Raw genomic sequence first — 14,211 nt, 5'->3', positions numbered from 1 at the left:
CAGGATAAGCGATCTCCCCCACACAGTCTATGATAGATGGTAATACAGGCAATGAGAGTCAGTCACGCTGTGTAATTAAAGCGCGAAAGCTCCACTGCAATGAGTGAAAGACAAACTGATATAAATTAAAGGCAGGCTGGCTGCTCTTCTTCAGTTCCTTCACTACGCTATATTATATATTTTCCCACATGTACTCATTTATACCAGGACATGTGTCCCAACACGCGTTTCGCTGGTATACTGGCTTTTTCTAAGGGCAGAGTCGGCCGCATTCACCAGATACTTATACACCTTGCCATGATTTACAGGTGAATTGGCCAAGCACCATATGTTATTCAGTTAGAGGATTCCATAGGTAGAATTAGGTCAGGTAACATATATCAAATGAATTCATACGTAGAGCTCTAAATTATGAATTTTTATACAGCACTGATTTAGATTATTTATCAGCTAGACATCATATATATGACTCAGTCTTATACAGCATGGTGTTACTGATTGCATATAGTTTGAGTATACTTCAAAAATTCAGATATATTTACTCAAATAACTATAGGTCTCAGATAATAAATTCTCTTTACTGTATTCATTCAACGGGAATATTATAAATCATATATATAATAGATGGTTTATCCATTCTATAACATTAATTATAAAATGAATCATGATATTAAACCTAAAGAATCATATGTCAAAAATTATATATACCTGTGGTTGTTATATAGATCTGAAGTAGTTAATGGATGTTATAACAAATCAGACCACATATTATCAACCCAAGCCTTATAGTCAATTAGTTTCAACTCAAATAAATGTATATTGCAAGATTCTTCATATTTTAAATAGATTTAATTTTATTTCATAGTAGAAAGATCATAAGGTTCCAGAAAATTCCACAAGGGGCTTCATAGGAAACAACCGAAGATAAGGTTTTCATTCAACCCATGAGGGTTGATGGTATTAAGCCTGAAGAAGATTCATTCGCTCTCCTTTTTTCACAAAAATGAATCCAAGTCTCCTCCTCTAATATCTAGTTTAACTTGGCAGATTGCCCATCTCTGAAGTTCCTTCCAACGATGTCCATGTTTAATCTTGAAGTGTCTCGCTATTGGCGAGGGATTGAATTTCTACTTCTGTTCATGGCACATACAGTCATATGTTAAAGTTTGGGCACCCCTATTAATGTTAACCTTTTTTCTTTATTACAATTTTGTTTTTTGCAACAGCTATTTCAGTTTCATATATCTAATAACTGATGGACTCAGTTATATTTCTGGATTCAAATGAAGCTTATTGTACTAACAGAAAATGTGCAATCTGTATTTAAACAAAATTTGACCGGTGCAAAAGTATGGGCACCCTTATCATTTTCTTGATTTGAACACTCCTAACTACTTTTTACTGACTTCCTGAAGCACTAAATTGGTTTTGTAACCTCATTGAGCTTTGAACTTCATAGCCAGGTGTATCAAATCATGAGAAAAGGTATTTAAGGTGGCCACTTGCAAGTAGTTCTCCTATTTGATTCTCCTATGAAGAGTGGCATCATGGGCTCCTCAAAACAACTCTCAAATGATCTGAAAACAAAGATTATTCAACATAGCTTTTCAGGGGAAGGATACAAAAAGTTGTCTCAGAGATTTAACCTGTCAGTTTCCACTGTGAGGAACATAGTAAGGAAATGGAAGAACACAAGTATAGTTCTTGTTAAGCCCAGAAGTGGCAGGCCAAGAAAAATATCAGAAAGGCAGAGAAGAAGAATGGTGAGAACAGTCAAGGACAATCCACAGACCACCTCCAAAGACCTGCAGCATCATCTTGCTGCAGATGGTGTCACTGTGCATCGGTCAACAATACAGTGCACTTTGCACATGGAGAAGCTGTATGGGAGAATGATGCGAAAGAAGCCGTTTCTGCAAGCACGCCACAAACAGAGCCGCCTGAGGTATGCAAAAGCACATTTGGAAGAAGGTCCTGTGGACTGATGAAACAAAGATTGAGTTGTTTGGTCATACAAAAAGGCGTTATGCATGGAGGCTAAAAAACACAGCATTCCAAGAAAAACACTTGCTACCCACAGGAAAATTTGGTGGAGGTTCCATCATGCTTTGGGGCTGTGTGGCCAATGCCGGCACCGGGAATCTTGTTAAAGTTGAGGGTCGCATGGATTCAACTCAGTATCAGTAGATTCTTGACAATAATGTGCAAGAATCAGTGACGAAGTTGAAGTTACGCAGGGGATGGATATTTCAGCAAGACAATAATCCAAAACACCGCTCCAAATCTACTCAGGCATTCATCCAGAGGAACAATTACAATGTTCTGGAATGGCCATCCCAGTCCCCAGACCTGAATATCATTGAACATCTGTAGGATGATTTGAAGCGGGCTGTCCATGCTTGGCGACCATCAAACTTAACTGAACTGGAATTGTTTTGTAAGCAGGAATGGTCACAAATACCTTCATCCAGGATCCAGGAACTCATTAATAGCTACAGGAAGTGACTAGAGGCTGTTATTTTTGCAAAAGGAGGCTCTACGAAATATTAATGTCACTTTTATGTTGAGGTACCCATACTTTTGCACCGGTCAAATTTTGTTTAAATGCAGATTGCACATTTTCTGTTAGTACAATAAACCTCATTTGAATCCAGAAATATAACTGAGTTCATCAGTTATTAGATATATGAAGCTGAAATAGCTGTTGCAAAAACCAAAATTGTTATAAAGAAAAAAGGTTAACATTAATAGGGGTGCCCAAACTTTAACATATGACTGCATGTTCTTTGTCAAAATTGACTATGCTTCTAATGTGCTCTCTTATGCGGGCCTTCAAATCACTCGTCTTACCTACATATCTCAAATTACATGAGCATTCAAGACAATTAACGACCCTAAAACCCCCGTCACACATAGCGATCTCGCTAGCGAGATCGCTGCTGAGTAACAAGTTTTGTGACGCAACAGCGAGATCGCTGTGTGTGACACTTATCAGCAACCGGCCCCCCTGCCAGGTATCGCCAGGGAATGGCCAGGACATTTTTTTGATTGCTTGTCTCCCACTGGCCAGCACGCATCGCTGCGTGTAGCAGGTGGGAGTCCAGCGATCAGCGAGCTGGAGCTGGTAACCAAGGTAAACATTGGGTTTCTCAGCCCCGTGCGGCGCTTAGAAACCAGATGTGTACCTTGGTTACCAGCTCCCTGCACCAGCAACTAAGGTACACAGTGGGTAGCTAAGTGACGTGCGTCGCTTGTTACCTGCATGTCGCTGTCATGATTGTTGGTGAAACTGCCTGTTTGGCAGCTCACCAGCGATCATGTAGCGACACACCAGCAATCCTGACAAGTTCACATCGTTGTCGGGATCACTGGTGAGTCGCTATATGTGAGGGGACCCTAACTGTGAAGCAGTTCAAATGCTGGTATATAGAATATGTTTTCCCAAAAACGTCAATAATAGATTTTCTTGGGATCAGGATTTGGCATGCCTTGCACATTTTACATGGAAAAAACCCGGGGTCTTTCGTCATAGTCATTGTATTATTGCGTCTAAAATTACGAGATACTAGGTGGTTCAAGATGGATGTGGCTTTCGTAAAGCTCAATGAGGCTCTTGGTGTTAAAAATTCTTTAATGTCACTATTGGATCTGAGGATGCTCCAAAACTACTTTTGAGGCACTGTGCAAAGCTCAAAAGTGAATGAGAGCCATATTATAGTGGGAGCCCCTGAGGTGCCAGAACAGCAGAACTCCTCATAAGTGACCCCATTTTACAAAATACATATCTTGATGAATTAATCTAGGGGTGCAGTGATCACTTTAATACCACAGGGTCACAGAATTGTATACCATTGGGTAGTGAAGAAAAAATAATTACATTTTTACCACAAAAATTTTGTTTTAGCCCCAGATTTTACATTTTCAAACAAGCGGTTAAAATTAGCACCAGAATTTGTCCCACAATTTCTGCTGAATATAGAAATACCCCATATTTGGCTATACAGTACTTCTTAGCCATACGCAGAGTCTCAGGAGAGACTGAGCACTATTTGCCTCCTGGAGCACAGATTTTCCTAGAATAATTTGCGAACTCCATATACAGAGCTCCTTAGGCCTCTTTCACACATCAGGTTTTCGCCGTCAGGCACGATCCGGCGCTTTTGACAGAAACCGGATCCGGCGAAATGCAATGCCGGATCCGGTTTCCCCCCCATTGACTTGCATTTGCGCCGGATCGCGCCGGATGGCCATGCGTTTCATCCGGTTATCGCCGGATCCGGCAATGTGTCGCAATGTGTCGCGATCCGGCGTCTGGAAAAAACGTCTACTGTAACGTTTTTTGTCTCCGGCGAAAAAGCCGGACACGCCGGATCCGGCGCGTCCGGCTTTTTCACACAATGAAAGCCTATGAGCGCCGCAATGCGCCGGATCCGGCGAAAGCCGGATCCGGCGGCCGGATCTGGTTTTTTGGTCTGAGCATGCTCAGTAGCTCTGCCCACAAGACATATATAAAAGCAAGACAGTGGGACCCACAGCCACACCCAACATGCCACCCAAGACAGCAACCAGGCGCAGGAGAAGGCAGGAGACCACTGCAGCACCATCCGCACCACCACCACCCCAAATGGAGCAGCAAATAGAACATGCTGAGGAGGGGAGGCCAGCAGCAGAGGAGAGACGGTAATTATCAAATAACCCATTCCTCCAAACTAGGGCTATTGAATATCAAGATATTCATTGGCCCTTTGTTTCTCTTTATTCAACAGCCGCCCAATAGATGCAGCAGCAGCAGCAGCAGCAATGGCAGCAGCTTCAACACCACCCACAGGCATGGAGTATGGCCACCAGGAAGACAGCACATCATCTTCTGGGAGCCCTCCCTCGCATCGTCAGCGTTTGACGGTAAGTTTTTATTTCCAAAATCCATCTTCTCTGTAATATATGTCTATTCATGGCCTTTTATTTCAAAACAGGAATCACAAGATGAAGAGGAGCTCCCAGAAGAAGAAGGAAGGGGTGGACAGACACCTGGAGTGGGCTCACAATTCGTAAGTTTTTTGCATCAAACGCAGAAACACAACATCACACTACACACAACACATAGAAAACAATGTTCTGCAGACCACACACAGCAAACAAATGCCTACATCCAAAGACATAACTTTTTTTGTTTTCTTCTCTAGTCTTCCCAATCTGGTGCTTGGCCAAGAGGTGCTCGCAGTGCCTCCCAGGGTCGTCGGCGACAGCAACGCGGCGGTCACCAGCGTGTAAGTATAAATATTTTTGCTTTGTTTTTTTGCACTTTTTATTTCATTTCTTTTGTGGAGGCTAATTATGTTATTTTTGTCTTTTTCTTTAACAGCCTTCACAGCGTGCTCCCGACTCTGACGTTGAGGATGGAGGGATTGATGTGGACGGCCTCATCGATCTCGTCAGAGAAAGGGAGCCGCTCTGGAATATGGCTGACCGCCGCCACGCTGACCTGATCGTTACCCGACGACTCTGGGAGGAAATCTGTTCGCTCCTTGTGGGCCGCTGGGAGGACCTCGATGTTCGGGCCCAGATTACAGAGCGTAAGTATATACAGTACCGGTTGCTTGATGTAAACCAGTGTTTCCCGAACTCCAGTCCTCGTGGTCCCCACGGATCATGTGTTCAGGATTTCTATTTACTATGGAAATCCTGAAAACATGACCCCTGGGGACCATGAGGACTGGAGTTTGGGAAACACTGATGTTGTATACTAACCACTCCTTTCTCGTTTCAGGGAACAGAATTGTGAATCGGTGGCGGTCTGTGAGGGATCGTTTCAAGAAGGAGTTCAATAAAGAGATGCGGGCCCCGAGTGGATCTGGAGGACGCAGGAGCAAGTACAAGTACGCAGAAGCCCTGTCGTTCCTCCGTGAAACAATGGTCACCAGAAGGTAAATATTACACACCACATGTGAAAAAAAATGTTAGATGTAAATTTTTTTTTCAGCCAGGGCCATACCATGTCAGTATTTTAATTGTTTTTTTTTCTCTTTATTCCACAGCACGGTGAGCAGCACTCGGGAGCCTGCACGATTGGACCCTTCTGAGGCGATCCCTGAGGAGACCGGCACCGAGGGACACTTCGACCGTCCCGGTACATCTGCACCTTCCCAGCCTTCCCACACATTCGACCCATCTGTCCCATCCACCAGCACAGGAGCATCGTGGCCGCCTACATTACATGAAGCTGCTGGTGAGGAGATCGCTTTCCCTTTACCCCACCCTTCTGCCCCTGCCACCTCTAGTACACCTGCGGGTACTGGGCGGCAGCGGCAGAGGGGTCAGGAAAAGACTTATGCGCCAGAGTTCTTGCATCTGAATGCATCTTTCCAGAACTGTCTAAAAGTCTTGTCAGAGCAAATCTCCGCAGGCTATCAGCAGACCAACTCCAGCATTCTGGAGGTGAAGACACTTCTGCAAACCATGCATTCAGAAGCAAGATCTTCGCCAAACCACACCTTTTTCAGGTCTGTTGTGGAGCGCATGGAAACGCTCTCTCCTGCCCAGCAGATGCATGTAATGCATTCATGCCACGCTGCTCTCCAGCAAGTTACCTCCCAACCTCCTCCTCCTCCTCCCACCACAGTAGTTCCTCCACCTGCACCCCCTCCAGCCACTTTCCATCCTCCCCCTCCTATTACATCTACACCCCCTCCAGCCACTTTCCATCCTCCCCCTCCTGTTACATCTACACCCCCTCCAGCCACTTTCCATCCTCCCCCTCCTATTACATACCATCCACCTCCCCAGCACCAGCCACCTCCCCAGCACCAGCCACCTCCCCAGCACCAGCCACCTCCCCAGCACCAGCAACCTCACCAGTACCAGCAACCTCCACAGTACCTGCAAACTCCCCAGTACCAGCAACCTCCCCAGTACCAGACATCTCCCCACTTCCAGCAACCTGCCCCGTACCAGACATCTCCCCACTTCCAGCAACCTGCCCCGTACCAGACATCTCCCCACTTCCAGCAACCTGCCTCGTACCAGACATCTCCCCACTTCCAGCAACCTGCCCCGTACCAGACATCTCCCCACTTCCAGCAACCTGCCCCGTACCAAACTCCTTCCCCATACAACTTGCCATCAACATCATCTGCTCCTACAGTCCCTGCCCAACCCTCCACTCCACCACCCACCACCTCTTCTGCTTCCCACATGTCCACCCATTCTGTAGTTTTTTCCACACCTTCACCTCTAACTGTTCCTTCCCCACAACGATCCCAGTCCTCTCTCCACACTCCCAGTGTCGAAGTGTCCCGCAGCCCCTACAGCAGTATTTCCACCACACACTACACAGAATTATAATGTGTGTTTTTAAATAAAAATGACCAGTTTTATGGTTTCAGTTTTATAGTTTCAAATTTTTATTAAACATGTTTATTAAAATTTTAAAAAAGTTTACTAAAAAAAACATTTTTCAATAAAAGTTAAATTATTTTACACTGGTTGTCTGTCATTTCTTTCTGCGGCGAAAAAGGTTAAATACAGGGTATTTAAAAGGTGAAATGGTATTCAAAACTAGGTATATAACTGTGGGTAAATTTTAGCTTTTTGCCACAGTTGTGTTCCTGGTTGTGTTTGAAGCAAAGTATTTCACCTAAAAAGTTGTGTTTATTGTTGGTGATTTCCTAACAATGTACACAACTTTTGTTAAAAGGTGAAATACTTTGCATAAAACACAACCAGGTACAGGTACTGTGGCCTAAAGCTAAAAATAGAGACCATGACAAGATAGCCAACTTTGGTTGGCAAAGGTATATACTGTTGGTACAGAAGGTACACAAGTTTGGGGCACAAATCTTTCACACTCTGTCATCCTGCCAGTGTACTCTGCCTTGAGGTGACATAAAGTATAGTGCAAAATTGTCCCTCATTACTGAAACCGTCACAGAACTTCTAGTGGTAATGTCATGGTAATCTTGCAAGGTGGTTTCTTCAGAGGTGTCCTCAATGGAAATGGGTTCCTTGCATATAACAAAATTGTGGAGTACCACGCACGCTTTGATCACCTCGTCCACAGTTTCTGTCTTGAGGTTGATCACAGTCAATAGGACCCGCCATTTGGCTGTCAGAATACCAAAGGTACATTCAACCATTCTTGCTCTTGTGAGGCGGTAATTAAAAATGCGTTTTGGTCTTGTCAATCCTCTGCTAGAGTACGGTTTCAAAAGGTGTTCTGACAGCTGGAAGGCTTCATCCCCTACACAGACAAATGGCATAGGTGGACCAGATGTTTGCGGCAGCGGTCTAGGTGGTGGGAACTGGAAGGTGTTTCCATACAGTTTACGCCCCATGGCAGACAGTTTGAAAACTTGAGAGTCATTGGAGCGGCCATAGGCCCCAATATCAACCGCAATAAATTTGTATTCCGCGTCAGCGATGGCCATGAGGACAATTGAAAAATATTTCTTGTAATTGAAATATTCCGATCCAGATCCAGCTGGCTTTACAATGCGGATATGTTTCCCGTCCACAGCGCCCAAGCAGTTTGGAAACTGACATATCTGTTGAAACTTGTCAGCAATTTCAATCCACCTCTCTGTTGTGGGCTCTGGTAAAAACTCTTCAGCTAAGGAGTCCCACAGTGCACGGCATGTGTACTTCACAATTCCAGATATGGTGGAAATCCCGAGTCTGTACTGGAAATGCAGTGACGAAAGTGATTCTCCAGTTGCAAGAAATCTGTGGGGAATTAACAAACAATAAATTAGTTTTAAATCACAGCATTATACCAAAACTGACCTAACACTTGGAGATACAAATTACCACCAACAAGATTGCAGTGAAAGTGTGCTCTGATGCGATCATATCCAATAAATGTGGCTTACCTTAAAGTCACCATCAGACGCTCTGCGGGTGAAACGGAGAAGCGGCAATAGGTGTCCGCTTTTCTTATGAGGTGTGCAATGCGCTCCACCAAGTAATCAAAATTCTCCATTTTCATCCTAACATATCCAAAAAATTTATCCGGGTTTCGTCGAAGGTCCATGCATAGTGTAGAATAGACCCCACGCGTCATTCTCTTGGCTGTGATGGGGTGGATCCACAAACGTCGTCTACGATGCCTGATGCGCTGCTGTCTCGCTCTCTCCTTCTCCAGAACAATCACCCTCAAACGATTTGCCTCCGCTGTAAAATCCGCCAAATTCTTCAAAATATTTCCAATGACAACATCCATCTTCGCCAGTAAACTTGCTCTTCTCTCCAACCTGCACTTTCTCCTCTACAACCTGTCAAAGAAGGGCTGTAGGAACATGCTATATATAGTTTTCCAGTAGCCAATCCCGTTCGGAAGGCACAAGGGTCAATTTTAAAAACCGGATCCGGCGTAATCCGTCGAAAAACGGATAGAAAAACGGATGAACCGGATGAGACGGATCCGGTTTTGTCTGTCAAGAAAAAGACGGATCCGGCAGAAAACCGGATCAGTCACATCCGGTTTTACTAAACATTTGCCGGATCCGGCGTTCCGGCACGACGCCGGATCGCGCCTGACGCCGAAAACCTGATGTGTGAAAGTAGCCTTAGTGCTAGAGAGCAGACTGTCCCCCTCAAGTGACCCCATTTTGGAAATTATACCCCTGCCAAATGTGAACGGTAAAGGTGGTTTATGCACACTGGGGCTCAGAAGGGAGCCGTTCATTTGGATTTGGGAGCACAGAATTCTCTGAATTTCTTTTGGGGCAACGAGCCATTTTGCTTTTCCAGAGCCTTTGGCTACCAGTAACATTGAAGCCCCCTATATTTCCGTTAACAGATGACAGACTGGGGACCTGCTTTTTTGTGGATTGAGTTGAAGCTTTTATTGGGAACATTTTACATAACGTTTGGGATCACATTTATCTGGTGCTCTAAGCTGAGTATTTTTTGGTTTCCATCTAAATCTGAGTGAAGTGACAGATGAATCCCCCGAGGGATCCAATCAATAAAATGAGGCAGCAGAGTTACTCTATACTCCGTCTGGCCTCTGTTCAGAGTTGTCCTTCCTTTCAGAGGTACACAAAACTATGGTGGACCGTGTTTTTATGCATGCCTGAAAAGACAGACACTGCCGGATCACAGGTCCTATGGTGTCCACAGTGCCTCCATCTGCCTCATTATAAGGGATCTTCCACCAGTGGTTCTGTATGAATCATGTATTTCAGAGATATACACGGAAATCCCAATGTAAGTGCTCAATGTAGAGCGCAGGATAAATGTGGGGCGAGCCTTACTGCAATCTTTGGGAGGCAGAATGAACAAATCCACAGCAAGTAAAGAATTTGCTTCATTTATCTTTTACACCATTTCTTGAGTGGTATAAGTGATTATATGACTTTATTCTTTGGTTCGGTGCGATTACAGTGATACCAGATTTATATCTTTTTTTAGGTTTGGCTCCTGTAACACACTAAAAGATGCTTTTTTTGCGAGAAGTTTTTGCATTGTCATATTTTGAGAGCTATAATTTTTTACATATTTCTGCTGATATAGTTATGTGAGGGCTTGTTTTTTTTGCAGGACAAATTGATATTTTTATTGGTACCATTGTCAGTCACATGACATTTTTTGATCGCTTTCTATTCCATTTTTGTTGAGGCAGAATGAACAAAAACCAACAATTCAGGAATTGTTTTCTTTTCTTCTTTCTTTTCCCCTATTCTGCATGTGGTAAAATTGATACGACAGCTTTATTCTTCGTGTCTGCACGATTACAGCGATGCCACATTTATATCGTTTTTATGTTTTGGCGCTTTTACACAACAAAAAGTTTTATAGTCATTGCTTTATTCTGAGAGCTATAACTTTTTTATTTTTCTGTTGATGGAGCTGTATGGTGGCTTGTTTTTTGCAGGACAAGATGGCATTTTCAGTGATACTAGATTTATTTACATCTGTCTTTTTGATCGCACTTTATTCCACTTTTTAAAAACAATATTATGATAAAGCATAGTTTGCTACTTTATTTGTTGTTTTTTTTTACTGCGTTCAGTGAATGAGTTAACTAGTGTGACACTTTTATAGATCGCATTGTTCCAGACGCGGCAATATGAAACGTGTACTTTTTTTGTTTATTTACCTTTTGCTTATTAGTGGATTTTATTATTTTTATTTTGTAATTTTTTTAACATATTTTTAATTTTTTGAAAACTTTTTTACTCAGTCCATTTATGAGACTTTTTTTACTTTGATTGCAGGTAGAATGCATTGCAATGCACCAGCATTGCAGTGCATTACACCTATACTGAAAGCTTCTGACACCATGCTGTGAGCATGGTGTCAGAAGCTTTCTTTAGCTTGGTGACCTGGGTGGCCTTCATGACAACCCCAGGTCACCATGGTAATGATTGGGCCCCACAATAAAGTCGCAAGGCCTCTGATATGAAGGCAGAGGGAGCTGCCGTTCCTCTGCCTCTCTCCTAAATGTTGCGATCATGCTCGATTGCAGCATTTAGGGGGTTAATAGCCAAGAGCGCCGCTGACACCACTCATGGCTGTTAGTGCAGAAGCTCAGCAACTGGCAGTGCTGAGCTGCTGCACTGATTGGGCAGGAAGTGCTGATATTTCAGCATCTCCTGCGCAATCATGCTGTGATTGTTCAGTCAGATTGACTGACAGATCACAGTGATCTGGGTGTGGTGACCAACAGCATAGGTACCCGCACCTCCTCCCGTACCTCTCTGCTGTCATAGACAGCTGTCGACACTGAACCGTCACTCACTGCATGTTTACACCCAGTGACAGTTTATTTGCATGACGGACATAGCCCATCCTGGTGCAGGAACTGACACCCTGCCATGGAGGGCTATGCCTGTCATTGGATGCTAAGGTGTTAAAATATGTGATTACATTTTGTGACTTACAGTGTTCTTACATTATTTCTGACCAGGTCCAATAGAGTGTAACAGGGGCGGGACAGGGACGATGTTCTTTATGCCAGTGTTCCCCAACTCCAGTCCTCAAGGCCCACCAACAGGTCATGTTTTCATGATTTCCTTTGTATTGTACAGGTGATTTCAATTATCACCTGGGCAATACTAAGGAAATCCTGAAAATGTGACCTGTTGGTGGGCCTTGAGGACTTGAGGACTGGAGTGGGGGAACCCTGCTTTATGCCATACATTTTTAATAAAGTCTTTGACTGGAGTAAAATTTATGACGAGGCACATATGGTACTGAATTTCATTTTACAGATGCTAATTATTCATTAAAAGATGTGTGCCACTTAATGAATCAAGAGAGTCTGACTAGCTCGCCCTTTCATTAAGACTGAAAAATGCCAGTCTTGATGAATCGGGGCCATAGAGTCTTTTTTCTGTGCAACTGCAGGAGTTGTTTCCTTTCCATGCTATTGGTTGTTATATTCAAGAATCGGGGGGAGATTAAACCCCTACTATATAAAAGTTTTGATTTCATTTTAACTTACTAAACTGTTGCAATTAGCATATAATTCCAATAATTTCATACATTTGAATTACATTTGACCCCTGTGAAGCTGTGAGCTTTTTAATTTACTGTGATATCGAATCTGCAATGCTTCATTGATTTGATTATCATTGTAAATTTTCACTGGTTTGTAATTTGAATTAAAATACACTCACTGCATGGTAAGGAAGATTGCTGATGCAGTAATTGAGCTCAATAAATAAATGATCTTATAATTATTTTTGGATTAGGAATGCTTCATTATCAATGCAAAGTGATGGATAAGAAGAAAGAAGAAAACAATGTTTACATAGACTGCACAATTAGACAATAGTTATGTGATGGGTACATTTCTTTAGCTTATACCTATCATAATAATTTTTCATAAATCAGTTGTACGTGTAAAGTGAGAAACTTTGTCACAGGTGCAAGTCGCTTTAGATAAGTCTCTATGAGCTTTCCGCATTTAGCCATTGGCATTTTTACCTATTCCTACAAGACAAAACTGCTTCAACTCCTTCAAGGTACTCCCCCTTCACATATCCATTTTTAATGTCTGTATGTGGTCCGTTCTTTAACCTCTTCACGACCTTTGACGCCACGTAGGCGTCATGAAAAGTCGTGTCAGAACGACCCATGACGCCTATGTGGCGTCGTGACTTTAAAGCCCCCCTGCGGGTCGGGTGACCTAGGTCACTGAAAGGTCACCTGACCCGCAGATACAGGGGGCTTTGTTCTTCGCCACAGGGGGCGTGGCTTCGCCCCCACGTGGCTACGATCGCTCTGATTGGCTGTTAAAAGTGAAACAGCCAATCAGAGCGATAGTAATATTTCATCAATGAAAATTGATGAAATATTACAATCCAGCCATGGCCGATGCTGCTGTAGCATCGGACATGGCTGGAGACACCGATTCCACCCCCCCCACCGGCAATCGCCCCCCCGCAACTGAATGACAGCGGCGATCTACCGCCGCTGTCATCATCTACCCCCCTCCCATTCCCTCTGCTCCCCGCTAGTCTCCGATCCCCCCCTCACCCCCTCTCACCTCCCCCGGCACCTTCTAAGTCCCCCTGTCGCTCCCGGTGTCCGGCGGGTCCAGTTCATGGGCGCCGCCATCTTAGAAAGAGGGTTAGGGTTAGGGTTGGAAAGAGGGTTAGGGTTAGGGTTGGAAAGAGGGTTAGGGTTGGAATTAGGGTTAGGGTTGGAATTAGGGTTAGAATTAGGGTTAGCGTTGGAATTAGGGTTAGGCTTGTGGTTAGGGATGTGTTAGGGTTAGGGCTGTGGTTAGGGGTGTGTTGAGGTTAGGGTTGGAGTTAGAATTGAGGGGTTTCCACTGTTTAGGCACATCAGGGGGTCGCCAAATGCGACATGGTGCAACCATTGATTCCAGCCAATTTTGCGTTCAAAAAGTCAAACGGTGCTCCCTCCCTTCCAAGCCCTGACGTGTGCCCAAACAGTGGTTTACCCCAACATATGAGGTATCAGCGTACTCAGGAAAAATTGCACAACAACTTTTGGGGACTAATTTCTCGTGTTACCCTTGGGAAAATAAAAAATTGGGGCTAAAAAATTATTTTTGTGGAAAAAAATGATTTTTTCATTTTCACGTCTCTGCATTATAAACTTCTGTGAAGCACTTGGGGGGTTCAAAGTGCTCACAACACATCTTACATACGTTCCTTGGAAGGTCTAGTTTCCAAAATGGGGTCACTTGTGGGGGGTTTCCACTGTTTAGGCACATCAGGGGCTCTGCAAACGTAATGACGA

At 43.8% G+C, this 14,211-nt stretch overlaps 1 protein-coding gene across 2 annotated transcripts in view; it reads right to left on the bottom strand.

Annotated features, from left to right (window-relative positions):
- GPC6 (glypican 6) overlaps positions 1–14,211 on the bottom strand; it is a 1,398,086-nt gene that overhangs the window by 63,944 nt on the left and 1,319,931 nt on the right. The gene's annotated exons all lie outside the window — the stretch shown is intronic.

The sequence above is a fragment of the Dendrobates tinctorius genome, unplaced genomic scaffold, assembly GCF_039654945.1.
Source record: "Dendrobates tinctorius isolate UK_male_01 unplaced genomic scaffold, ASM3965494v1 ptg000064l, whole genome shotgun sequence".
Classification (NCBI taxonomy): domain Eukaryota; kingdom Metazoa; phylum Chordata; class Amphibia; order Anura; family Dendrobatidae; genus Dendrobates; species Dendrobates tinctorius.
Note: the sequence above shows the minus strand (reverse complement) of the source record. Positions and strands in the feature narration are given on the sequence as shown.